General features: G+C 39.9%; 1 protein-coding gene across 6 annotated transcripts in view; it reads left to right on the top strand.

Moving 5' to 3' along the window:
* Positions 1 to 26671, top strand: part of Kansl1 (KAT8 regulatory NSL complex subunit 1) — a 131006-nt gene that overhangs the window by 16315 nt on the left and 88020 nt on the right. For 2 of the 6 annotated variants that reach the window (XM_029546415.1, XM_029546413.1), the window contains exon 1: positions 12344 to 12429. The exons of 2 other annotated variants lie outside the window; for them this stretch is intronic. The gene's annotated coding sequence lies outside the window, so the exon portion shown is untranslated. Of the gene's footprint in view, positions 1 to 11812; positions 12430 to 26671 lie in introns of those variants that run through there. 2 more of the 6 variants (XM_021211836.2, XM_021211834.2) reach the window with 2 other exon arrangements.

Below are 26671 nucleotides of genomic sequence, written 5' to 3'. Positions count from 1 at the left end.
TCCCGAGACAGGGTTTCTCTGTATAGCCCTGGCTGTCCTGGAACTCACTTGGTAGACCAGGCTGGCCTCGAACTCAGAAATCCGCCTGCCTCTGCCTCTGCCTCCCAAGTGCTGGGATTAAAGGCATGCGCCACCACGCCCAGCTGATTTTTTTGTTCCTTAAACTCTGACTAGACTGTGTTCTAAACTCTTAGAAGTTATTATTCTGGAAGATGACTGATTATATCTGTGATACTGGGTCTTCTTATTTCATTCTCTTAAGAATAATTTAGAATAGCTTAAATTTGAAGGAAACCTAAGTTTCCCATTCATGCACTACTGGCAATGAAGTACAAGTACGACATGAAGGCAGATTAGAGTGTTTAGGTAAAATAAAGGGCAAAAGTATGGCTTGCCTTCTGACATTTCACAAGTGGTACATTGTCTTGCAAAGTGAAATTGTTTAGAAATTAAATATTATTTAATTTAGCTTCATCATTTGAAACACATTTATCTATTTACTGACTTTTTTGAGATAGGCTTTCCCTTTGTAATTCTGGTTGTTCTGGACTTACTCTGTAAACCAGGCTCACCTCAAATTCAGAGATCCACCTACCTCTTCAGGAATTAAAGGTATATACTGCTACACCTGACGACAAATTTAATTTTTTTAAAAAGATTTATTTTATGTATATGAGTACATTGCAGCTGTACAGATGGTTGTGAGCCATCATGTGGTTGCTGGGAATTGAATTCTGGACCTCTGCTCACTCGGGTTGGCCCCACTCACTCTGGTCAACCCTGCTTGTTCCTGCCTAAAGATTTATTATTATATCTATGTACACTGTAGCTGTCTTCAGCCATACCAGGAGAGGTCATCAGATGTCATTACAGATGGTTGTGAGCCACCATGTGGTTGCTGGGATTTGAACTGAGGACCTGAAGAAGAGCAGTCAGTGCTCTTTACCGCTGAGCCATCTCTCCAGCCCCCAAATTTAATTCTTAAAAAGTATTTTATGTATATGAGTATTTTGCCTGCATGTATGTCTGTGAACCATGTGTGTGCCTGGTGTCCAGAGATAAGAAGAGGATATGTTCCAGGGATCGACTTCTGAAATTGAACGTACAGTGGGCTGCCATGGCTACCCTGTATTTGAGGGTTCTGAATGTTTGTCATTTTTGCATAGCAAGCACTCTAACCACTGAACTACCTCCCCAGTAGAAATATAATTACTATTAGTATATTGACCTGATATACCCTTATGGAATTAGTGCCAGTACGTTGTGATTCCCTTAGTTTTTTCTAATACTTCCTTTTTTCAGTTAGGGTCTTTCCCACATTCCGGGCTGGACTCAGATTTGCTATATAGTAGTGAGGCAGGCATGTACCATACACCCAGTTCTATTTATTATTTTCCATATATAAGATTATAGACTCTGCAAATAAAAGTAGATTTTTTTCCTTTCTATTGTATATTTTTATTTTTTCTTGACTATCCACACAGGCTAGAACCTTTAGTACAATGTTGACTATAAATGTTGATAGTTTACACACTTGTTTCGCTTCCTCACTCTCTCTCTCTCTCTCTCTCTCTCTCTCTCTCTCTCTCTCTCTCTCTCTCCTCTCTCCTCTCTCCTCTCTCCTCCCCCCCCCTTTTTTTTTCCAGATAGGGTTTCTCTATGTAGCTTGGCTGTCCTGAAACTCATTTTTAAACCAGGTTGTCCTCAGTCTCAAAGGTCTAACTGCCTCTGCCTCCTGAGTGCTGGGATCAAAGGTGTGCTCTGCTAACAGCCTTGTTTTTATTCTTGATCTTAGAGAGCTGTCTTTTTTCTATCAAGATTTTGAATCTGGTCATGGCTTCAACCCTAGTACTTAGGAAGCAGAGGCTAGTGGAGTTCAAGCCTAGTCTCCATAGCAAGTTCCAAACCAACCAGAACCGCAGTGAGCCCTGCCCTCTGAGACAGCCCAAGGAAAGAAGACTGAACTTGGTGAATCTATATTTCTGACATTCAGAGTCTGAAGTGAGAAGATAGCTGCAAGTTCAAAGCCAGTCTAAGCTACACAGTAAATCTTCAAAAAAAGAAATCTTAGCTGTGAATTGTTCATACCATTTAATCAGGTTGAAGAAGTTTTCTTCAATTTCTAAGTTAAATGTTTTTTATTAGAATTTGCCAACTGCTTTTTAAAAATGTTTAGATGGTCACATGAGTGTTTTTATTTTAAAAAAATTTCTTAAAGATTTTTATTTGTATGGGTGCTTGCTTTCTTTCACATGTCATGTGTTTACATGTGTGCAGTGCCCAGGGAGACCAGAAGAGGGCGTTGGGTCACCTAGAACTGGAGTTGTAGAAGATTTTTATCCTTTATGTGCCAGTGCTCTTAACTGCTAAGTCATCTCTCCAGCTCTGGCCATATGGTTTTGTTCTCTAATAACATTGTGTTAACAATAGATCATACAATAACAACAGACTTAGCAACTATAATCCTTTTTTGTATGTTTCTGGATTCATTTTTGCTTTATTGAGGATTTTTATAACTATATCATAGAATAGTATTAATTCTGTATGATTTTATCATGATTTGTATAATTTTATGAGGTTTTTGTCTGGTTTTGGTATCCGAGTGATAATGGCTCCAATTGAGATGTGTCTAATTGCCTAAGTGCTCAATGAAGACAAAATAGTTAAAGGTATGACTAATGTTTAAAAGTCCGTTACAGAGTGAGGGAACTTAGAAATGTCTCCTAGGGCAACAGCAAAGACTGGAGAATGAAAAAGACAGAATTCAGTACAGTTACATTAGGTCACAACGTTTTTCTTTTGAGACCTTTTGCTTATTTTGAGACATTTAGGGTAGAGGTGACAAGTCTAACACTTTAGACCCCTGTTGCTTACTTGGCTTTTTAACCTTTCCTTTTATTTACTTGCATTGCTACCTCTTACTGTTTATGCTTTTAAATAACACCTAATCTTAGACTTCCTGTGATGATTTAGGCAGTCTTCAGAAAAAGGTGTCACAAGAAAGAATTGGAAGCATAAGCCTACTAAAATTTTACTGATTGATCTTTGGCAACTATTAGCTTTGATTTCCCCCCCCCCTTTTTTTTTTTTTCTTGAGACAGGGTTTCTCTCTATAGCCTTGACTGTCCCAGAACTCAGTCTGTGGACCAGGCTAGTGCTTTGATCTCCCTCCCCATTAAAATAACAGTGGAGGGCTAGAGAGATGGATTAGTGGTTAAAAGCACTGGCTGCTCTTCCAATCCTAAATTCAATTACCAGCAACTGCATGGTGGCTCACAACCATCTATAATGGGATCTTATGCTCTCTTATGTTGGTGTACATGCAGATGGAGCACTCATATACATAAAATCAATAAATCTGAAAAAAAACATTGGATAGATGTTTTTTGTGTGTATGTACCATGTAGTTTCTAATCATCTCCTTCCTGCCGCCCCTACCTCTGGAGCTTGATAAATGTTTACAGATGAAAGAAAATGAATAATAGAGCTTTAAAGTTATGTCATTTTTAGTGACATTTAAAATAGAATGGGGAATTGTAGAAGAATTTTAATCTAGCAACATGGCTGCTCTGGTAAGGTATAACATCCAAAGGTCTAGGTCTGCGTGAGCTGGCTGGAATATAGACATACCGTTAGTACAATCCTTTAATCCCAAACAATATAGGTAAAGTAAGTTTGTAGAGGGAAGAGGCCATATTTTGAAGGTTATGTTTATTTGAGGGCTTTTCAGGCAGTTCTGTTCACTTCGGGTGAGTTCAGGCAATACAATGGAGTTCAGATGAGTTCAGCAACTGAGTTTGGTTGAGTTCAGTTCAGAGCCAGTTTTATTGGGTTAGTTTTACAGAGACAGGTTGCGGGTGAATATGTAACAAACCACAGAGTGAAAAGGAGCCAGAAGATTAGAACAGATTGCCAGAGTTAGTTTGAAGCCAAGCAGAGAAATTCAGTCAGAAGCTAATAAGAGAAGCCAGTTTGAATCAGTCAGCTTGGAAAGTAGTTTGGGCCAGAACAGCTGAGTTGAACCAGTCATCCAGAGTTCAGAAAGAACTAGAAAGGGTGAGCTTATTTAGCTGTAAACCTCTGAGACAACGATTATATTTAGTGAATAAAAGTTAAATTGGGGGCTGGTGAGATGGCTCAGTGGGTAAGAGCACCCGACTGCTCTTCCGAAGGTCCGGAGTTCAAATCCCAGCAACCACGTGGTGGCTCATAACCATCCGTAACAAGATCTGACGCCCTCTTCTGGAGTGTCTGAAGACAGCTACAGTGTACTTACATATAATAAATAAAATAAATGTTTACAAAAAAAAAAGTTAAATTGACAGGGGATATATAGCACAGTTGTTACTTTTTTTTTTTTTTTTAAAGAACATGCTATGCTGTTTTGTCATTTTATTTATTTTTTTAAGATTTATTTATTTATTTATTATATGTAAGTACACTGTAGCTGTCCTCAGACACACCAGAGGAGGGAGTCAGATGTTGTTATGGATGGTTGTGAGCCACCATGTGGTTGCTGGGATTTGAACTCCAGACCTTCGGAAGAGCAGTCAGGTGCTCTTACCCACTGAGCCGTCTCACCAGCCCACAGTTGTTACTTGACTGTGTATTTAGCCTGTTTGAGACTTTTTGGGTTCAATCTACAGTAACTCCTCCAAAATTTTTTAGTTAAGAATATACGTATTGGGCTGGAGAGATGGCTCAGGGGGTAAGAACACTGACTGCTCTTCTGAAGGTCCTGAGTTCAAATCCCAGCAACCACATGGTGGCTCAAACTATCCGTAATGAGAACTGACATCCTCTTCTGGGGTGTCTGAAGACAGCTACAGTGTACTTACATATAATAATAAATAAACCTTTGGGCCAGAGAAAGCAGGGCTGGAGTGAGCAGAGGTCCTGAGTTCAATTCCCAGTAACACATGATGGCTCACAACCACCTGTATAGCTACAGTGTACTCATATACATAAAATAAATAAGTCTTAAAAAAAAAGAATATAGGTATTGTCATTGTTATAGGGCATGGTGGTACACACCTTTAATCCCAGCACTCGGGAGGCAGAGGCAGATGGATTTCTGAGTTCAAGGCCAGCCTGGTCTACAAAGTGAGTTCCAGGACAGCCAGGGCTATACAGAGAAACCTTGTCTTGAAAAATCAATCAAACAAACAAACAAACAAAACTTTAATTCTGTGGGTCTAAATATTAGTAACAAGTTTTTATTTTAAAATATATTTTATTTAAATATTTATTTATTTTATGTATAAGAGTACACTGAAGCTATACTGATGGTTATGAGCTATCATGTGGTAGCTGAGAATTGAATTCAGGACCTCTGCTCCCTCCAGCTGGCTCCACTGGCTCCAGTTTAAAGATTTAACACTGTAGCTGTCTCCAGATGCACCAGAAGAGGGCATCAGATCTCATTATGGATGGTTGTGAACCACCACGTGGTTGCTGGGATTTGAAAGACCTTCAGAAGAGCAATCAGTGCCCTTAACCGCTGAGCCATCTCTCCAGCCCCTGATTGATTGATTGATTGATTAATTGATTGATTGATTGATTGATGGAAATAGGGTCTTGCTCAGTGTCCCTGGTTGTCCTGGAACTTGCTATGTAGACCAGGCTGGACTACAGCTTATAGATCCATCTACTTTTGCCTCCTAAATGCTTAAAGGTGTGCCACCATACTCAGCTAGAAAAGGTCATAATTTGATAGTACTACCATAGATATTCCAGGAATTGTGAGTTTTTTTTTCTCCCCCTTTCTTTTAGCACAATTTTGTTTGTGTCTAGGCTGACCCAAAATTCACTATATTATTCAGGCTGTCCATGAACTCATGATTTTTCTGTCTTACTCTCCCCAATACTAGGATTACAGGTATGTAGTAGAATCATGCCTAGTAAAGTATTTGTACCTTTTAAAAATTATTTTAGATTTATTTACTTTGTACAAAACATTTTGCTTGCATATATGTATATGCATACCTGTTTGTTACCTTGCAAAGTCTGAAGAGGGTGTTGGATCCTGCAACTGGCATTATGGATGATTGTGAGGCATTATATAGGTACTGGGAATCAAAACTAGGTCCTTTGCAACCATGTCTAATCTGTCTTTGCTTTTTAAAGTAAGGTCTGGCTGTGTGAATGAGGCTGGCCTGTAGTGAGATCCTCCCACCTTGGCCTCCTGAACAGCTGGAACTATAAACAAAATAACAGCATGCCTGGCTTCCTTCTCCCTTTACCACAGAAAATAGTTTCAATTAATATTATATGGTTTTTATTATGTGCTTAAAATTAGTTCATTTGGAATAATTTTGTAAAATTTGCATTTTAATGTCTTAATGTGATTGTAAGAATTAGTTTGGAATACTGTTGAAAATGATACTGAATTCTGTATTTTGTCAGTCTAACTCAAAAAATTAAAAAAAAATCTGAGGAAATGAGAGGATTTCTGTATAGATAAATGACAGAGATAAGACAGGAACTTTAGCATTTCCTGAATTTCAGCCATGTTCACATGTTCTCAGAAACAGCATTTTTTTGATCATTTGATGGATTTGTTAGATGTCTTTAGTTTTGTCATGTGAACAGAGGCTGTGTCTGTAGGCTTGTCTGTGTCTGCCTCTCTATGAATGGTCTGAGCCAGTTGCTCTGCTGTCCTCTTTCTCCAAGTGCTTACAAAATCTTACTGATACAGATGTCTTCTCTGCCAGGCAGGGTAGTATAAACTTGGGATCCTATCATTTGGGAGGCTGAGGCAGGGGGTTCAAGACTAGCCTGACATGTGATACCCCGTCTCAAAGAACAAATCAACACTAATCATAAATAAACAGAAACCCCTCTGTTTTGGAAAAGATGACAGTTTTGTGTATTGTTACATAATTGTGTTTATTGTGGCTGAAGTATTTCTGATTTTATTACAATGTTTATTTAAATTAACACTCTGAACCAAGTCCCTCCCCCCATAGTGTCTCTCTCTCTCTGCCCCCCCCTCCCATTTCCTTGGGTGTCCTAAAACTTTCTGTGTAGACCAAGCTGGCCTTGATCTCAAGAGTTCCGCCTACCTCTGCCTCCCATGTGCTAGGATTAAAGATGCATATCACCATGCCTAGCCTTTTTGTTCAGTAGCTTCAGACGTTTCTTATTCTATCACTGTATGCGCTCGTGTATACATAGAACCCTAAAATCAAAGGCTTAAGAAAGAAGAATAGCTCAGTGGGTAGGAACACTATTGTATAAGCACAAGGACCTAAGTTTGAACACCCAGCACCTGCATAAAAATGCACTGTGTGTCTGGGGTCAAAAACAGGCAGACCTAGGAGTTTGGTGGCTCGGCAGCCTAGCCAAAATGTGTGAACTTAAGGTTCAGTGAGAAATCTGTCTCAAAAAAATAATGTAAAGTACTGGGCAGTGGTGGCGCACACCTTTAATCCCAGCACTCTGGAGGCAAAGGCAGGTGGGTCTCTGAGTTCCAGGCCACCCTGGTCTACAGAGTGAGTTTCAGGACAGCCAGGGCTACACAGAGAAACAGTGTTTCCAAAAACCATTAAAAGGGGGCTGGGGTGGGGGATACAGCAGCGGAAGAGTGTACCTCGGGTCTTCCTCTGGCGCCCTTATGGCCACGTGCATTCGCTTCGCATGTATAACAGTGCTTCCCCAGCACACACACACACACACACACACACACACACACACACACACACACACGGTAGGGGGGAGGTGTGGTTAAGGAATGATGGACCTCTCCATTGGAAGGAGCAGCTGTGTCATCTTTGAAAAATCCCTATTCTCTGCCATCAGAGCAGGTTTTATGTTTTGTTATTATTGTTTTAGAATTGTCAACTGACTTATGAAAATTGTTTGATTGATTTCGACACAGTTTCGTGTATCCCATGCTGGCCTTCAAATCTCTATGTGGATGATAACTCCTACCTCCACTCAAGTGTTGGTTTACAGGTTTGGGCCTGTTGTGTCTGGTGTATGTAGTGACAGACTTGGCGGGGATTCTGTATATGTAAGGTAGTCTGCCAATGATGGAATCACCCTTACTGGCTCAGACTGGCTTCAAACTCAGGATTTTCCTACATTAGACTCCTGAATAGCTGAGATGATAGTGTGCCACTGTGGCACAGTGGCTTGGGTTGAATTTTGATCCTATCTTTTGAATTATTCCCAGTTTATTTTTTGTTTTAGAAGTATGTTTAGAGTTAGTGTTTTGAATGTTACTGTTTTGTTTTTACTATAGCTAATTCATGAAGTTGCTTTAGAGTTAATATTAAATCATTTCTATGGTGAGAGAATATATTTATGTAATTCTGGAGCTGGAGTATGAAGAGGAAAATTACCTTAATTTTTTTTTTAAGGTGGGGTTTATAAAAGGAAAGCTATACCTTTTTTGGAAACAGCTTTTCATGGAGTACATACTCTAAAATAAGAGAAATTAATCTTTGTTACTATCTTAAGGTGTGATAAACCTAACTTTACCTGTTTTAAATAATCAAATGTTTCGTTGTTTTGTTTATAGCTGGAATTGCAGAAGTCATGCAGATGTCAGAATTAATTGTTATGATGTAACTGTCATCAGAACGAAGACTCTTGGCAGCTATCCATTTTGCCTGCTTTGATGCTGATAGCCTCTTAAAGAAATAAAATATTTTAATAGTTTAAACTATTTAGTTGCAGTGGGGGGCGGTGCTAATTTTTGTTTTTCCCTCTCATATTAAGATGAATGGTTTCTTCTCGGTTATCTCAGAGTCTTCCTAGGTAGCTTTTACTCTTACCTCCTGCTCAGTCCTAACTAATCCCACGTAAAGATATTTGCCCAGGGTAGAATGGATATTGAGCACATCAATTATGACTCTTCTAATAGGTTATAAATGTGGATTTTGTTTGTTTGAAGCAAGATCGCACTGTGTAGTACTTGATGGTTTGGAACTCACTATGTAGACCAGGGTAGCCTGGTAATTTGTTGGTAATCCTGCTTTTGCGACTCAAATGCTGTGATCATAGATAATGTGCTACCTTGTTTGTGTTTGCTTGTGTGTTTTTTGAGGCAGGAGTTCTCTGTAAAGTCCTGGCTATCCTGGAAGCTCTGTAGACCAAGGCTAGCTTCAAACTCAGAAATCTGGCCCCTCTGCCTCCCAAGTGCTGGGTGCGATCAACATCCTGAATCATCAAGCTCAGCTGTGTGCATGTTTTAATCAGCCTTTTATCAAGCATTGTTTCTCTGGGGGAATTTTGTTTTTTTCTGTGTTTTTTAGCATTCCAATTCTGGGCTCCATGTGTCTTGTCTTCCCTCTTTACCTTGTGTACCAGCAAGCATATGGATTTTATATGACTCTAGCTGGTCTAGAAAGTCTACGTGTTGATGTATAGCTGAGAATGACCTTGAATGCCTGATCTTCCTGGATCCACCTTAGGACTGATAGAATTTGAGGAGTTGTCACCAAGCCTGACTCTAGAGGAGGTTTTTAAAAAGAAATGTATTTCTTTAAAGACCTGGGTCTAGTGGTGCATGCCTTTAGTCCCAGCATCCTGGAGGCAGGGGCAGTTGAATCTAGAGTTCAAGGCTAACCTAGTCTACAGGGAGAGGACAGCCAGGGTACATGAGAAACTCTGTCTTATGAATAGATTTTTGTCTGTAGTTGCTCACTTTGAATGCAGTTGTTCATAAACTTGGTACTTAGTTTTGTTGTTGTTGTTTGTGTTTTTGTATTTTTATTTTTTATTATTGGGCTGGTTATACTGAGGTTCAGGAACTCTGGCATTTCATGCTTTCCCCACCCCCACTGAAATGCTGGAATTAGATGCATGTGCCAATGTGCTTGAGTTAGGTAGTGAAGTTTTTGTTGTGGTTTTTTGTTTTTGAGACAGGGTGTCTGTACCCAGCTGTCACAGAACTCAGTATGTAGAACAGGCTGACCTTGAACTCACAGAGTTCTCCTGCTTCTCCTTTCCTAGTTATAATTTATAGAATTCCTGAAATGATAAATGGCATGCAGCACCATGACTGTCAAGATAGTCAAGAGTTAAGAGTTGGGATAGTTAATAACATTATGTTATAAAGAGTTTCTTTCACTAATATTTAAGAAATTAAACTTAAGAATATCATAGAAAGCTTTGCCTTATTTTCATTCAGCTAATTTAGATTTTGTTATCTTCAGGGCTCTAGGTCACCATCTGTTGGTCCTGTAATTATGTATATACATCCTCTGTGGAATTACTATTTATGTGGGTATATATGTGCACACACACACACACACACAAACACACAATCTTACCTGTATTATAAGTTAAAAAGTCCAAACTATTGATCTTTTTTGGATGCATATGTAAATATGTATACATCTATCAGTTTATCCATGTGTAATTTGACTCTATGTTGTCTCCTGTCTTTGATATTTGAAAACCAAGATCATGTTTGAGAGTGTAATTTTAAAAATGCAGATGGAAATTCAAGAGAAATATAGATGCAGATACTGCAGAAACTTGGTGAGTTAGAGACTTTGTGGGCTAATGAAAACTGGTCTATGACAATAGTTTTTTTTGAGGAGCTGAAGTAACACATAACACCGGATACTGGTTTGGTAAACCACACAAAGTATTGAGCATTTTGCATCTTCCTTTTTGGTAGACTCTACTCTTCTCATCTGCTGAGGTTGGTGATTTAGTTGTTGGAACAAGTTTTGTGCTATTTGATTTTGGTGAGTCCTAATAATCTTTTGACATCGTTAGCTTTAAAGGGTGGTGGATTTGTACTGTGTAATGTGTCACTTTGCGTTAGATTAAGGTTTTTAAGTCCAGAAAATGTTCTCTTATATTAAACCTTATTTGGGAGGAAGGAACCGATATCGTGCTGACAAACTAGAGTCAAGAGTAATTAGGTGCCACCACTTTTAAGTCAACGCTGGTAGGAACATGACAGGATTGCTTTTGTTGTTCATTGTTAAACTTTTAGCGGGTCAATGAACTTTAATTTGGTGGTAGCAGGAAACAAAAGTATTACTGTGTAATGAATGCGTTTTTGCCTATTTTGGCGGATCTGACAAATCAAGAAGCCTAAAACAAGACGCGGGCTTAACGAAAACTACAGTTCCCAGCGGGCCCGGCGCTGGTGGGCCATCCTTTCCCCTCTAGCTCCCAGCTGCCCCTGCCCGGGCTAGCCCCGAGTCGGTCCTAGCTCGCGCCTGCGCAATGGCGTCCGCTTATTTTTTTTTTTTTTTTGGTTTGGCGGCTGCAGAGCGTGGCGATAGGGCTAGCAGCCAGCCGTGTGCTGCAGTGTACAGAGCAGGGTGTAGGACAAAGGGCGGGTGGCAGGGACCGCGTCACTGGTCAGGGAGCTTCCTGCCCGTCTCGGAGCACGGTTGGCCCTGGGGTAGTGTGGCTGCAGCAGCTTCTTCATTCACTGCACACACAGTTCTTGGCTCACGTCCTCTAGCTCTGCTGTGTCAGTCCGCCCTCCCCTCAAACCGGCGCGCAGCACCGCCAGCCCCAGAGCCGAGGGAATGTGACGGCGTCAGCGCCTCAGGTTAGCCTCACCTCGATCGAAGCGAGGGCCCCGCGTCGCTTGCCGCAGTGCCGCGTGTCGCTGCCGCACGTATCAGGCACCAGGCACTGGTTTCCGCAAACAGAGGCGCAGAAGCAGCGGCCGCGGCGAGGAGCCATGACTGAGGCGGCGGCGGCCGCGCCTCCTGGCAGCCCGCGGGGGCGGCGAGGCGGGCGCCCCCTGGCGGCGCGCCGGGGCGGAGCGGCCCGCCGCAGCCGCAGCCGGCGGAGGCGCTGCTGTCCCTCCTCCCCGTGTCCCCGGCACTCGCCCGCTCGCTTGCTCGCTCCATTCTCCCTCCGCTTCAGATTAAAGGGGGGGAGGGAAAAGGAGCTCGGCCGCCATTTTCCCAGTGCCGCCGCCGCCACCGCCACCGCTCGCCGAGCCGGCGGGAGAACCAAGCGCCGTAGCGAAGCCGACTCGTCTCGCCGCGGCGGCTTGGGGGGCGGCCGAAGTGCGCTCCCCGGCCGGGAAGAAGCGCCCGGGGTGGCGGCCGGGGTGCGGGCGCGGGCTGCAGACGGCGGCGCTTGTTTGTGCGGGGCGGGGGGGGCAGCTTTACCCTCTGCCCCCGCCCGCCCGCCGGGGCTGCGGTCCCCGGCCGTGCTCAGACCGGGCCGGAACGGAGGAAGGCCGGAGAAAGGGCCCGAAAGAGAAGAAAAAGCAGCCGCTCCCCGCCGCCGCCTTCCCCTCCCCCTCCGCCTCGCCCCCCCGCCCGGAAAGTCAGGGCGGCTCCGGGCGCCGGGGGGGAGGAGAGCGGCGGGCCGGGCCGGAGCAGCCGCCGCGCGCCCCCGCCCGCTGGTCCTCGGCGCCCAGGCCGGGGGGCTGTTTGCAAACTGCGCCCATTTTGTGGGGCCGAATCCGCCCGGGCTACGCTCCTCCATCACGTGGTAGGTGCTGCTGCTGCTCCTTTCCTCCTCCTCCCGCTGCCCTTTCTCCTTCTCCTCGCTCTCCCTGTGGCTCCCATTTCTCCCTCTCTTTGTTAGTTGTAACTAGAAAGGCTGGGCAGGGGAAGAAAAAATCCCCGGAACTTTAAATGGCCTCTCCGGGCTTCCCCGCTGCGGGTCCGGGCTGGGAGTCGCCCCAAGGGCGGGGGTGTGCGGGGGCCCTTCCCCACCAGCTGCCGCCTCGTTCGCTGGGCTTTCCTTTGGCGTTCTATTTAAAAAAGCGGCCTGGAGAACCTGGTTTATTTCCGAAAAAAACAAAACAAAACAAAAACAAAAAAAGACCAAAACCAAACTCTTGCTCTCGCCTTGAACTTCTCTTGACTGCAAAAGGTCTTTCTTTGCTCAAACACATCTTGCATGTCTGTCTCACGGTTTGTATCACAACTCTGATTGTTAACATTTTTTGTTGCTTAAATATTGAGGTCGTTTGCGTTTTCGGATCTAGTCTCAGGCAGCCCTTTTTTTTTTCAACTAAAGAGGAAGAGGCATTTATTTGCTTTTAAGTGAGTTGGAATCTTACTGCTTTTGGGGGGGCCTGTTTTCGGACTGACGGCCTTTGATTCTCAGCAAATAGTTTATAATTGTTTTCCGTATTGTAAACAATCTTACTCCCATGTTTTACCTAGAAATCCTTTTGTTTTCCAATGTTGGAATCCCAATGTGGATTTTTAGAGAAACTCGTTACTTAACTATTGCTTATTGATTGCCTTAGGGGAAAAGGGGTGACATGATGGCGCCACTTTAAATTGCTCTTTCCTCCGCCTGTTTTTTCCTCCTTTATCCTGGAGGTCACTGGAGCATTTTCCGTGACCTATTAATAAAACCGCACTTGAGGGTGTTAGCTGTACAACTCTTAGGGGTTAGAATTTGGTACCTTAAGGATTGAGAAACCCGAATCCTGCAGTCCCCAAAGTTAAGAGAAATCTCGATAGTCCTCCAACCTAGCTTTCCTCCCCTCCATTCACAATCCTGGTGTTGCCATATCCTTCGTCACGTGGCTAGGAATCATTGTGGGGTTTTGTTTGTTTGTTTGTTTTGGGGGTGTATGTTAACATTTTAAACTGTAGCCAAGTAAATGCTCCTCTGCCCGTTAGAGAGATCATAATGCTTTAGTGTTTGTTTTTTTTAAATACATTCGGAGAACATTTTAAAATAAACGATAAAATTACATAATCCTCGCCTTGCATAATCATGTTATAGTTACAGAACTTCTTCTCAAAAGTACTTTCAAGTAGGGAAAATTGTTATATTAAAATGTTTTCTGTTTCTTAGAATGGTCTGCAGTTTATATTTCCCACCCCACCTCCCTTTTTTGTTTTTGTTTTTAAGGTCATTTAAAGTACCAGTATTTACAAAAGCATAAAGTGGGCGTGTTTCCCTTTCCTCTCTTCTATGGGCTGGACTTGGTTTCTTGTCTTATTCTCTTACCAATTTAGAAATTTTCATTTAACTGCAGCTGTTGTCAGTTGAGACTTTTTTTTTTTCTTCTAACAGTGGACACTTTTGATGTTTCTCTGTTGCATTTTTGATAGAGAAGTTTTTAATTCTAGTTTTCCAACCTTCTTACTTGGCTGTTTATTATAACTTCTTGTAAATGTTAACTATAAAATGCTAAAGTACAGTTTTTTCTTTTTCTAGGTAAGTTACTAGCTTCAAAAAGTAAATATAAAATGTAATTCTTGGGTATGATTGATCTGTTTTCTCCTGATGTATGTTATCAATGGCTTGGGCCATTTTCTTTGCTAACAGTTACATCATGTCATGTGATAGGTGCAGTGTGATGTGTTGCTCTAAAAATATTGCAAGGTAAAAATGCTCATCCTTTGGAAATTTAAAAAATGTATTGTAAGTATTCGGTAACGACCCTTAGTCATGGAATCCTGAATTAGATTTCCACTAGGTTTAGCCAACCAAGTGTACAGTTCTTTTGACCTTTAGAATATTTGATTTGATTTGTTAGTGACCTCAGAACTTCAGGTGGTTTGACATTATTTTTGAAGTGTGATCTACTTAGAACCATTAGCAATCACATAGATTCTTAAAATCTTTATTCTGATGAAGGTAGTGTATGTGAAGTAAATATTTATGATTTGTTTCTGTACACAATTAAGTCCTCAGTTATGCAGATTTTGAGATAACTTGGAGGTTTGGTTTTCCTACCTATAGAAATCTGGAAGTATTGGGTTGCTGCATCTTTCCTGAAAACCTAATTCAGACCATTAGTGTCTGACTTTTATGTTCATGTAATATTAAATCAGCAGAGCACTCTTTGATTTTTAGATAATTTACTGTCCTGTCAAGGAAAATTCTGGAAGCTAGAAAACAGTTTAATTTATTTGAACTTTTATTAAGGTGAGAAGAAAGAATATTGTATTTTTTTTCTCCTTCAGATACTACCAATGTCTTTTTTTCCTCTAGTAATGCTACACTGTAATCAGTGTTTCTGTATAGTATAGCCCCTGGATTTTGACCAAATCTAGTTTGGCCACAGATTTTAATTTTAAAGTGAACAAATTTTAGGTTTGCTGTGTTTGATAGGAGCTATTTTATGTGATATGTAAGCAAGGCTTTTGTAGGTGATGATGCCTATTTCAGAGGCATTTTAGTATTGAGTAGTTGTAGCTGTGAGTGAAATTGTTTCCTTATTTTAGAAAAATAATTTTTCAAAATACTCTTTAAAACATATTGTACAGAGAAAGCTTTAGGTTTAAATGGTGTTTTCCTGGGGGTAGAATGTTCCTAGGACTTCTCTTTCCCACCACCTTTTTTGGTGAGGCAATTAAGACAGAAATGAAAGTGTCTTTCTGGGAAAATTTTTGTGTAATTATATATATATATATATATATATATATATATATATATATATATATATAGAGAGAGAGAGAGAGAGAGAGAGAGAGAGAGAGAGAGAGAGAGAGAGTATTGTATTGCCTCTAGTTCTAAGACCTGTCTATTTCTTGATCTGGATGGAAAGAAATAGTGTAGATTAAGTATGTGGCAGTCATAAGTAGCAGTTATCTCTGGTTATTTCTATGACCCACAATTCTCTTCTCAATCTATATATAACACTCAAAAGATAGTACTTCCTATCTCTTCTGGCAGCCTGGAAATGTTGATGCCCTCTACTTACAGTATTTTCCTAATTTCTATTGTCTTTTGTTGTTGTTCACCTCAGTTTTTGAGCTTACATTTTGAGAAATGGAAGTACCAAGAAGAGTCCTACTTTTGTCTGAATTTCTACACTCTGGTAGTATGGGCAGTGGATCTCTTGAGTTTGAGGCCTACATGGTCTATGTAGTAAGTTCCAGGACAGCCAGAGCTACAAAGTGAGACCTGTCTTTTAAAAAAAAAAAAAGAACAAACTTGAATAGTCTGCTTGAAAAATTTAATGATTGTATATGAAGATTTTAATGAATATTATAAACTTTTATGAACCAAGTGAGTTTTTTCATGATTGAAGGGGACGTTTTAAGTGTTTTCTTTTTTTTAGATTTTCAAAAATATGTATTTATTAGTTTTTTTGTATGTGTGTCTACATGTGAGTGTGTAAGAGAGAGTGCAAATGCCCAAGGAGGCCAGAGGCATCAGGTCTCCCTGCAGCAGGAATTATGGGTGGTGTGAGCTGCTTGATAATGGGTGTTGGGAATTGTAAGTTCTTAATGTAATGTCTTAATGGCTGAGCTGTCTCTTCCCTCTTTAAACTTTAATCCTCTGTTGGCTACCACAGTTTTGGCAAATGCTAATTGTTTAATAAAAGTTGCATCTTGTTTGTGGTGCTAAGCTTTAATACCAACATTCCTTACATAAAAATTTTTTCCACAAATCTTTTAAGATTTCAAACTAGGGCTGGAGAGATGGCTCAGTGGATAAGAGCACTCAGTGACTGCTCTTCCAGTGGTCCTGAGTTCAATTCCCAGCAACCACATGGTGGTTCACAACTATCTGTAATGGGATACCACGCCCTCTTCTGCTGTGCCTGAAGGCAATAACAGTGTACTCACATACATATAATAAATAAATCTGTTTAAAAAAAAAAAAGATTTCAAACTAACTTCATGGAATTTTAGCATTTGAATGATTTCTACCGCAGAATTATTTATATAGTTACTGGCTCTGAATTTGTTTTCTAGGGTTTTGTATTTAAATTTCTCCTCTAAGTGATGGAGTCAGAATGCAAAGTCGAGCTAAATTCAGTGTAATTTTTGTTACTGTACATTGTTACTCGAACCAGAAATCTGAACAGAGATTTTAGTTATAAATTTAAATATAGTAGATTTTGTTCTTGTTTGGAAAAAGGGGCATGAGGTTCCTCACCTTTTAGTTTCTTCTAAAAAAAAAAAATAAAGCAGTTTAAGGTCAGACCTGGTTAAATTCAGTTGGAGGGGAAATGTTGAGGAATAACATGGTTGAGTAACAATTTTGTTAACGGATACCCAAATTCTCTCATTACTTGCTGTTTGGCCTTTATTGACTACTTGTTAGTACTAGAGGGTGGATATGAAGGGGATTGGGACTGATTAGTTTCTGAGTTTTTAGCATTTACTAGTGCAGAGATTTTATAGAAGTGGGGGAGAGGGAAGGAAGGAGAGAGTCTAGATTAGTAGAATGCTTGCTTAGCACTTGTGAGGTCCTGGGTAGGATCTCTAGACACATGCACATGTACCCAAACTCACAAAGAAATATTTTAGGTCTTGAGAGCTTCACTATGCTGTTTATATGTGGAGAATAAGGACTATATATTGACCTTAAATATGTGTGCATGTGTATACTTGTACTTTTTGTAGTTGGTAATTTATTCCACACTATCTAGTCTTGGGCTTGTCAATAGAACAAAAGAAGGCTACTAGTATTAACTTTTAACATTTCTCTGGTATTGGAAAATGTTTTTAATCATTCAATTTAAGGGAAAAAGTAGGTTTTGGTAGGATTTCTGGAATTTAACTGTGAATCATGAAGAACAATTCTTTTTGAATTGGCTTGGGTTCTTCAAGAAGTTTTAAATTCTAGGATTGTTCAAAGCCACTAGGTTTGTTAGAGATAAAAGTTCTGTGCTTTTGTATCTGAATGTAAGACTGGTAGGTAAGGAATTTGAATTCACAATAGGATAGAAATAGATAAGCACTGTTAATAGTTTGATTATATAATTGTCCTTCAAAAAAATTGCATCTGGGGCTAGAGAGATAGCTCAGGGGTTAAGAGTATTTCCTGTTTTTGCAGAAGCCTGGAGTTTGGTTCTTAGTATACATGTTAAGTGGCCTTACAGCCACCTGTAAGTCCAGCTCCAGGGAATCCAGTGCTGCCTTTTGGCCTATGTAAGTGTACATAGACAAATATTAAAAATTCTCACATTCCTTTCTCTCTTTGTTTCTGTGTCTTATATACAAATTGGCTCAAACTTCTTAGAGGGCTTTATATTTTTAAAATTTAAGCTATTTTAAAATTACTATTTTTTTCTTTCTTTCTTTTTTTTTTTTAAAGATTTATTTATTTCATTTCTAAGAGTACACTGTAGCTATCTTCAGACACACCAGAAGAGGGCATCGGATCCCATTACAGATGGTTGTGAGCCACCATGTGGTTGCTGGGACTTGAACTCAGTACCTCTGGAAGAGGAAGCAGCTAGTGCTCTTAACCACTGAGCCATCTCTCCAGCCCTAAAATTACATTCTTAAGTGAAGAGATTAGGTATATATATCTGTGTATCCATGAAAATACTTCTATTGGGTAGGTTCCTAGAAGTGTAGTTGCTAGATAACATTTTGAGTTATTCCATTTAAGATTTGGTAGACATTACCTTCAAAGTATACTAGTTAAAATAGGTCAAAAATTTTCCAAATGGCTGTGGAGCATACTTCTTTTTTTTGTTTGTTTGTTTTGTTTTGTTTTGAGACAAAATCTGTGTAGCCCTGGCTGTCCTGGAACTCACTTTGTAGACCAGGCTGACCTTGAACTCAGAAATCTGCCTGCCTTTGCCTCCCGAGTGCTGGGATTAAAGGCGTGAGCCACCAGGCCCAGCTCTGGAACATACTTCTAATCCCAACATTTAGGAGACAAAGGCAGCAGATCTCTTTAGTTCCAGGCCAACCGGGGTTATATAATATAGTGAAAACTTATCTTAAGCTTTCCAGTCTGGGTACAGGAATTTGGCTGTGTGAATGATTTAAGAAATGTTTAATCTAAGGAATGATGGGCTGAAATCTGAGTTTTTGTTATACTGGCTACTACTGCCCAGTGTGCCAAGGGAGTACAGATTATAAGGCTAGGTTATGAATGCCAACTCAATCTGGAAGGAATGAGACACACTTGGATGATCTTGTAATTTGAAGCAAACTTTCAAAGAGTTGAATGGGTAAAGAGAGAGGAGCATGGAAGAACCTGGGGTTTTATATATTCTGGTGAGTAGTGAAGGCAGAGTGTAGAGCTTTAGATGTTGAATGCTAAGGGAGTGGATCAGGAATTTGAAATTTATTCTTAGTCTAAGCATCACATAATGAGATTTGAATTTCCTCCTTCCCTCCATTCTTGCCTTTTATGTAGTCAGTATGATAATAGAAGCAAGACTGGAGGTTTGTCAAGACTGGATAGAAGAAGGAAGAGAAGCTGGAGATTACTACTACTAATGCCTTAATTATCATACATAATGAGGATCTGAAGTCAGGCAGAGGCACCACAAACATTTTGAATGTGCTGATCATTCTGTCCACTGAGCACCTTCCCACTTGGCTTTTAAAAATTTAGAGTATCCTACACTGCTTCACAATGAAACTGCTTTTTGACGCACCTATTCAGCTCAAGGGACAGTGGGAATGCTCAGGGAAAGTGGGATAGATATATTCCATCTCCATTGCAATGCTTTTAGGTTCTAGAGCCTGTGAGTTGGTTACTCATTCAGTGTCTGCATAAAGTGGATGGAGTAAACTGTACCCACTCTCAGAATCATTCATGGTGTCTTTCTTGGAAACTTCTTAACCCCTTCAGATAAAACACACAAAATTGTCTTCACACTTAGTTTATATCTTATGCATTAGTGAGACTGTACAATTTTGTAATCTTTCTGTGGTTTGCTGTTAGTAGGCACATGAGGTGTTTCTGTTAGAAGATAAGCCACTGATTTACATCACAATTTATTTACACAGGGAATATTTATTGAAGTACAGAAATTGGTTTTGAGTTCAGTGTTGGGGCAGTTATTCTTCCCTTTATTTTTGGTATAGAGGAGTCTTGCTTGCATGAACTTTGTACTTAAGACCAATTTCCTCTGTAAAGCCTATGCTGACTACTCCTCTGCTTGTGTCTTCCTTTACTGGACTTGTTATCCTTTGTGTTTTGATTGATACATGTATTTTAATAAATATATATCTGAGATAACATCGTTGGGTGTTTTCATTGATTTTTCTCTAAAGACTAAAATTAAAGTTTTAATGTTAGAGTTCAGGACCTTCCATGTTAAACCTAACCTTGAACTTTGCCTAGTATAATAATTTTAAGCTTGAGCCTGGGGCTAGAGATGGCTCAGCTGTTAAAAGCACTTCCTGTTCTTTCCCGATCAGAGATTGGTTCCTAGCACCTACACCAGGTTGCTCACAACTGTCTGGAACTTCAACTCCATGGGATCTGGCCTCCTTAGACCTACAAACGCATAGGCACACCCTTAGTTAGATACATGGATAAAAATAATTCTTTAAAAAGTATGAGATTTTGCTTTTGCAACATAGTAGTTGTGTGACCTTGGGCAAATTACTTATCTTGGAACATCAAGTTTTCCTCATTCATAAAATAAGGACAGTAGGACTTACTAAACAATGTTTCTTTGAAGATTAAATAAAAATACAGGTAAAACAGACATTGGCTGGCATAGAAAAAGGACATTTAATGTTAGTAATTAGAAGTTTAAAGTGGTGTGTGTGTGTGTGTGTGTGTGTGTGTTGGAGAAGCACTGTTACATGTGCACCAAGGTGTATAGGTGTGAATGTCCCTAAGTGTGAAAGTCAGATGACTTCTTGTGAAAGTTGGGTCTCCACCATTTGGACTCCAGGGATAAAACTGAAGAAGTTGAGCGTGGTAGCATGCCTGATGAGCCTTCTGTCCCACCTCATTGTCCCACCTCATGAACAGCACTCTTAGTAACCTATCTTCCAGTTAATATACCCTTAGTAATTATGAAATATTCTGTTAAGAGGCTCAAGTTGTTTTAGGAAACTGTTTAGGTGGTCAGATCCACTTTTTAAAAAAAAATTATTATTATTAATTAATTTATTTATTATATGTAAGTACCCTGTAGCTGTCTTCAGACACTCCAGAAGAAGGCGTCAGATCTTGTTATGGATGGTTGTGAGCCACCATATGGTTGCTGGGATTTGAACTCAGGACCTTTGGAAGGGTGGTTAGTGTTCTTAACCCCTGAGCCATCTCTTTAGGTCCCCCCCCCATCCACTTTAAAAAAACTTTGTTGCCCTTCTCTAGCACATTTCACATTATATATGGACTTGTTTTTAATGTTTAAAATATCATGAGGTGGTGATGCTTTTAATTCCAGCACTCAGAAGGCAGATGCAGGTGGATCTCTGAGTTAGAGGCCAGCCTGGTCTATAGATATCCAGTTCCAGGACTGTCAGGGCTACATAGAGAAACCCTGTCTTGAAAGACTGTATCCTGTGCTGTAGCTTCTAGTTACTTGATCACAGATTACTTTGTAGTTCCTCTCTTCCTGAAGCTGAAATACACAATCTGATTTATTCCAGTTGCTCTTTGGATCATCTCCTAAGTTCTCTTTTTGTCAGTTGATTAGATCTTCTTTTAACAAAACTAGTGTGTATTTGAAGGCCTGTTTTGGGGAACTCTTAACTATCTCCATGATGGTACTTTGTGATTATCATATCTAGATAAAGTTGGCAAGCATATAAAAGAAGGAAACTTATCAAGGAATTTTGCTTTTCTTAGAGTTAATAAATTGGCAGTTGGGGAACATTTGGATAATTTGAGTTGAATGTAACTGACTTGAGGTACTTCATATAGTTTAAGCAGAAAGGATAAGAATCCAGTAGCTGGAGAAAATTTTGTGGAGTTGCTGGAGATGTAGAAGTTTGGGACTAAAAGGAGTTTCTAGGTGAATGATACCTTGGTGTACATACTTGCCTGATAGTACTTTTAAGTTTAATCTTGAAGAATTTGAACTTGTGGGAAAAACAATGTAGCAACTTGGAGAGTATGGAAATGAGGCAATTAAGGAACTACAGTAGCAGTCAGGAAGCTGTTAGGATTATCTAGGTATGAGCTGGGGAGGGTTTGGGCTGCTATACTGGTGGGGTTAGTAATAAAGAGGATATCCCAAACCGGATCCTGAGAAAGAAATGAAAGAATTTGATCAGAAAAATAAAGTTAGGCTGGGTTAGAGAGATTTCTCTATATGTTGTCCTTATAAATATTGCATATTTTTATATACGCTATATTTGACCTATGTCAACTCAGCCCCTTCATATTTCTGGCTTAAGATCTGAAAAAATATTTTGCTTTGATGACAGTCTTAGAGAGGTTTTCATTGCATTGTTGTTATGGTCATGTATTCATTAGTCCTTGCTCTTTCGATTGTTTTTTTCTCCTTTCTTTTTAAGTTATAATCTGTCTGTCCAACTGGTCTCTGTAGAGCTCGGGTCACATTTCAGAGTCTTAATGATGCACAGTTATCTCAAGCCTGAGTAAATGCTGGCCATTCATAATCACACATCAAACTACTTTCCCACCTTTAAAAAAAAATTGCCTTTTCTATTAATATGGTATATATTTAAGAACATTCTTCTTTTTATATTAACTATATTAGTATGTCCTGTGGTTTCCTAGAGCCATTTTCTTTATGCCATTTTCTCTAACTAGAAAAGAGTATCACCATTATCTTGTCCGTGTCTCTCATACTGAAATTTTAACTAATTTTTTTTTGTTTTGTTTTGTTTTTTGTTTTTCCAAGACAGGGTTTCTCTGTATAGCCCTGGCTGTCCTGGAACTCACTTTGTAGACCAGGCTGGCCTCGAACTCAGAAATCCACCTGCCTCTGCTTCCCGAGTGCTGGGATGAAAGGCGTGCACCACCACGCCCGGCCCTAACTAATGTTTTTACAGCTCAATTGATACTTGCCAGCTTTTTGTACATGCTTTTTTAACCTTCCTGCATTTAAAAAAGGTGTCCTTGTTTCCCCCTCTCCCCTCTCAAAATGAGGTAATGGTGAAGTAGCCCTATTAGTAGAAACCCCAGTAGGGGCAGTAGGAGTTTTTTTCTTATTTGATTTTTGCTTTTGTTTTCAGTATAAGTATGGTTGATTGTAATACTTGGCTTATTGGCTAACTAGATGACCGTAACCCTTCAACTTGGGTCTCTGTAGTCTTTTTTTATTTTCTTCTTCTTCTTCAGGGTACATGTTTACAGGTAAGTCTTGTGCACCTCAGTTGCTAACTAGGGAATTACAAAGAATAAAAGCAAGGTGTTTGTTCATATGTAGGTTCAGACTTAACAGTGATCAGTAGAGCAGTGGGGGGAGGGATTCTTATTTTAAAACGTCTTAAGGAGTTGTGGTAGTTGTGGTTTTGCTTTGCTGTCATCATTGAGGGTGTGCTTGACTTTCCTGATTTTTTTTTTTTTTTTTTCCCTTTCAGAGAAGGCACTACTGGTATCTATCTACCCATCTATCTAATTGGTGATGCCCTTAGATACTCTGCAATATACAGAATTGCTCTTCCCTCCCCATCGTGATAAAAATTTCCCAACCAAGATATTAGCAGTGCTGTCATTGAGAAATTGCCCTCTGGGTATATGTTTTTGTTTTCCAAGAGCTACTTATATTAAGGAGTTTACCCCTTGAAACTGTCACAATTAAGAATAATAGAATAACATCAAAGAAGGCATGTAGTTGCACTATGTAGTTGTACATTCATCAGAATGATGGTGTATGTGGAATCAGTAGTCTTTTGTTTTGGTTTACTTTATTTTTTGAGACAGGATTTCTCTGTATGGACCTCAGTATCCTAGAACTCTTTGTAGACAAGGCTGTCCTGAACTCAGAGACCACCTGCCTCTGCCTCCTGAGTGCTGGGATTACAGGTGTGTGCCTACATCACCTGTATTATTAGGAGTTTTCTTTTTTTCTTAAGATTTATTTGTTTTTATTTATATGAGTGCACTGAAGCTGTCTTCAGACACAAACTAGAAGAGTGCATCAGATCCCATTACAGATAGATGGTTGTGAGCCACCATGTAGTTGCTGGGAATTGAGCTCAGGACCTCTGGAGAACAGGTAGTGCTCTGAACTGCTGAGCCATCTCTCCAGCCCTATTAGGAGTTTTAATAGAAAAGGTTATTTAATATGATGAAGGGCTGTGTGAATCTCCATCAGGGAAGCTTTCTAAATATTTTTTCTATTGAAATTCTGTATGTGTGTGTGTACCATTACACCACAATAGACATGTAGAGGCCAGAGGATAATCCATGGGAGTCTGTTCTTTCCTTTCATCATGTGGATTCTGTGATCAAGTTCAGGTAGTCCAGATTGATGGGTGCTCACTCCTTAACTGGCTGAACCATTTTCTTTTCTGTCTCTAAAACACTGCTTTGGAATTGAAAAACTACTACCCAGATCACTTTTTCAATAGCTAAAAGACCTTGATTTGGTGATTCTTTTGTGTTTTTTTTTTTTTCCCCCGAGACGGTTTCTCTATAGCTCTGTCTGTCCTGAAACTCACTTTGTAGACCAGGCTGGCCTCAAACTCAGAAATCCGCCCGCCTCTGCCTTTGGAGTGCTGGGATTAAAGGTGTGTGCCACCACACCTGACTGATTTGGTGATTCTTTCCTTTCGTTTCTACAAACTTGTTTCACAAGATGAACCTATGACAACATGTACTGCATAGTTTTTGTTTTTGTTTTTTTCTGAAACAGGGTTTCATTGCATAGCTTTGGCTGGCCTGGAATAGAGATCTTCCTGCCTCTGCTTCCCAAGTGGTAGGATCACAGGCATGTATCACAATGCCCAGCTGAGCCATCTGTTCTTGACGGATTAGATAAAAACGAACACACATCCATCAGACTAGAATTCTTTATTCTGTGTATATATAATTTGAGTATTATTTAGCTCAGATTACCCTAAACGTGTTGCCCTTGTTGTTATGAATATTATGAAGTTAATTATAGCTTTTAAAGCCTAGAGAAAGGTGATTTAGAGAAAGGTGATTTATAAGATTAAAATTTGACTTGAAATTTAAAAAAATTAATTTATATATGGATATTTTGCGTTCATACACGTCTGTGCCCCACAGAGATGACTGCTATGTGCGGAGGTCAGGATAGGTTCTTGGGTCTCGTGGAGCTGGAGTTACAGTTAGATGACTGTGAGATGTGGTGTAGGAATCAAGACAAAGTCCTGGAAAAACAAGTACTCTTAACCAAAGAGCTATCTTTCTAGCTCCAACTTTTACAGGCTTTCTTTGTTTTATTTATTAGAGGTCTTCTGGTCTCTTTTTCCTCTTTTAAAAAAATGACTTTTGTATCTATGTATGTCACAGTGTACATGTGGAATACACAGTCTTGTGGAATTGGTTCTCTCCTTCCACCTTTGCATCTATTGGTTCTGAGAATGAACCTTGATCAGTGCCTCTGAGATAACTTCTGGTTTTAGGTTTTTTTTGTTTTGTTTTGTTTTGTTTTTTTAAACTTATTTATTATATGTAAGTACACTGTAGCTGTCTTTAGAAACCCCAGAGGAGGGCGTCAGATCTCATTACGGATGGTTGTGAGCCACCACGTGGTTGCTGGGTTTTGAACTCAAGACCTTCGGAAGATCAGTCAGTGCTCTTAACTGCTGAGCCATCTCTCCAGCCCCCTGGTTTTATTTATTTATTTTGGTTTTTCGAGACAGGGTTTCTGTATAGCCCTGGCTGTCCTGGAACTCACTTTGTAGACCAGGCTAGCCTGGAACTCAGAAATCTGCCTGCCTCTGCCTCCCGAGTGCTGGGATTAAAGGTGTGTGCCATCACGCCCAGCCCTGGTTTTAATTTTTAAAATAAGATTTATTTGTGTATATGAATGCTCTATCTGCATGTATCTTTTTGCCAGAAGAGGGCATCAGATCCCATTTTAGATGTTTGTGAGCTACCATGTGGTTGCTGGAAATTGAACTCAGGACCTCTGGAAGAACAGTCAGTGCTCTTATCGCTGAGCCATCTCTCTAGCCCTGGTTTTAAATTGTTAAGTGATGCTTTTTGGGATTTATAAGACTGACATTGCTGTGATTGTTTTCATCAACATTCTGCTCATTGTTGAATTTAAGAAAGTGTATTATGATTGCTGGGCATAGTGGCCTTTAAAGGCCTTAATCCCAGTACTTGGAGTTAAAGGCCAACCAGAGCTACCTAGGGAGATCCTGTCTTGATGTTTTAAAAGTGAAGAAAGAAAGAGTAGTATAATGTTTTGCTCTACTTTGTATTTTGGGCTCTTAAAACGTTTTTCTCTTTTGCTTCTCTCCCTTTTACTGACAAGTAATTCTTTTTTATGGTGTAAACATTATAAACTCTTACTACCTACCTTATTAAACAAAAGGAGCTCCTATGTTGTATAAGTTTTTTGTTTAATAAAACATTTTCTATCAGTAAATATAGGTATGTAGTGTTATTCTATGTTGCATATGTTGTTATATGAATAGTTCATAATTTAAATTCTTGGTCATTTGGTTTGTTTTACTTTTAAAATTTAACCTAATTTTGGTGTCTGGAGAGTTAGCTCCATGGCTGAGAATACTTGTTATTCTTGCAGAAGACCTGGGTTAGGTTTCTTAGCCACTTTCATGGTGCTTCACAGCCATCTGTAACTCCAGTGCCAGGGAATCTGACATCTTGTTCTGACTTCTGAGAACAATAGACATGCCAATGGTACACATACATGCAGCAAAACGCACACGCTCATAAAAATTTTTAAAAAATTAGTTTTAGTTTTTGAGGAAAGTTCTTATGTAGCCCAGACTGGGCTTAGACTTTCTGTGTAATGAAGGTTGGCCTTGAACGCCTGATCCTCCTAGTTTATTGATAAGTTCTGGGATTACTGATCTGTGCCACCACATCTTACTTGTTTTCCTTTTACGAGCCACATTGTAAAGTGGTTGTGCGTGTGTGTCTGTCTTGTCTTGTCTTGTCTTGTCTTGTCTTGTCTTGT

Source organism: Mus pahari, chromosome 14 (assembly GCF_900095145.1).
Source record: "Mus pahari chromosome 14, PAHARI_EIJ_v1.1, whole genome shotgun sequence".
NCBI lineage: Eukaryota > Metazoa > Chordata > Mammalia > Rodentia > Muridae > Mus > Mus pahari.
This window is presented reverse-complemented; position numbering and strand designations above follow the sequence as displayed.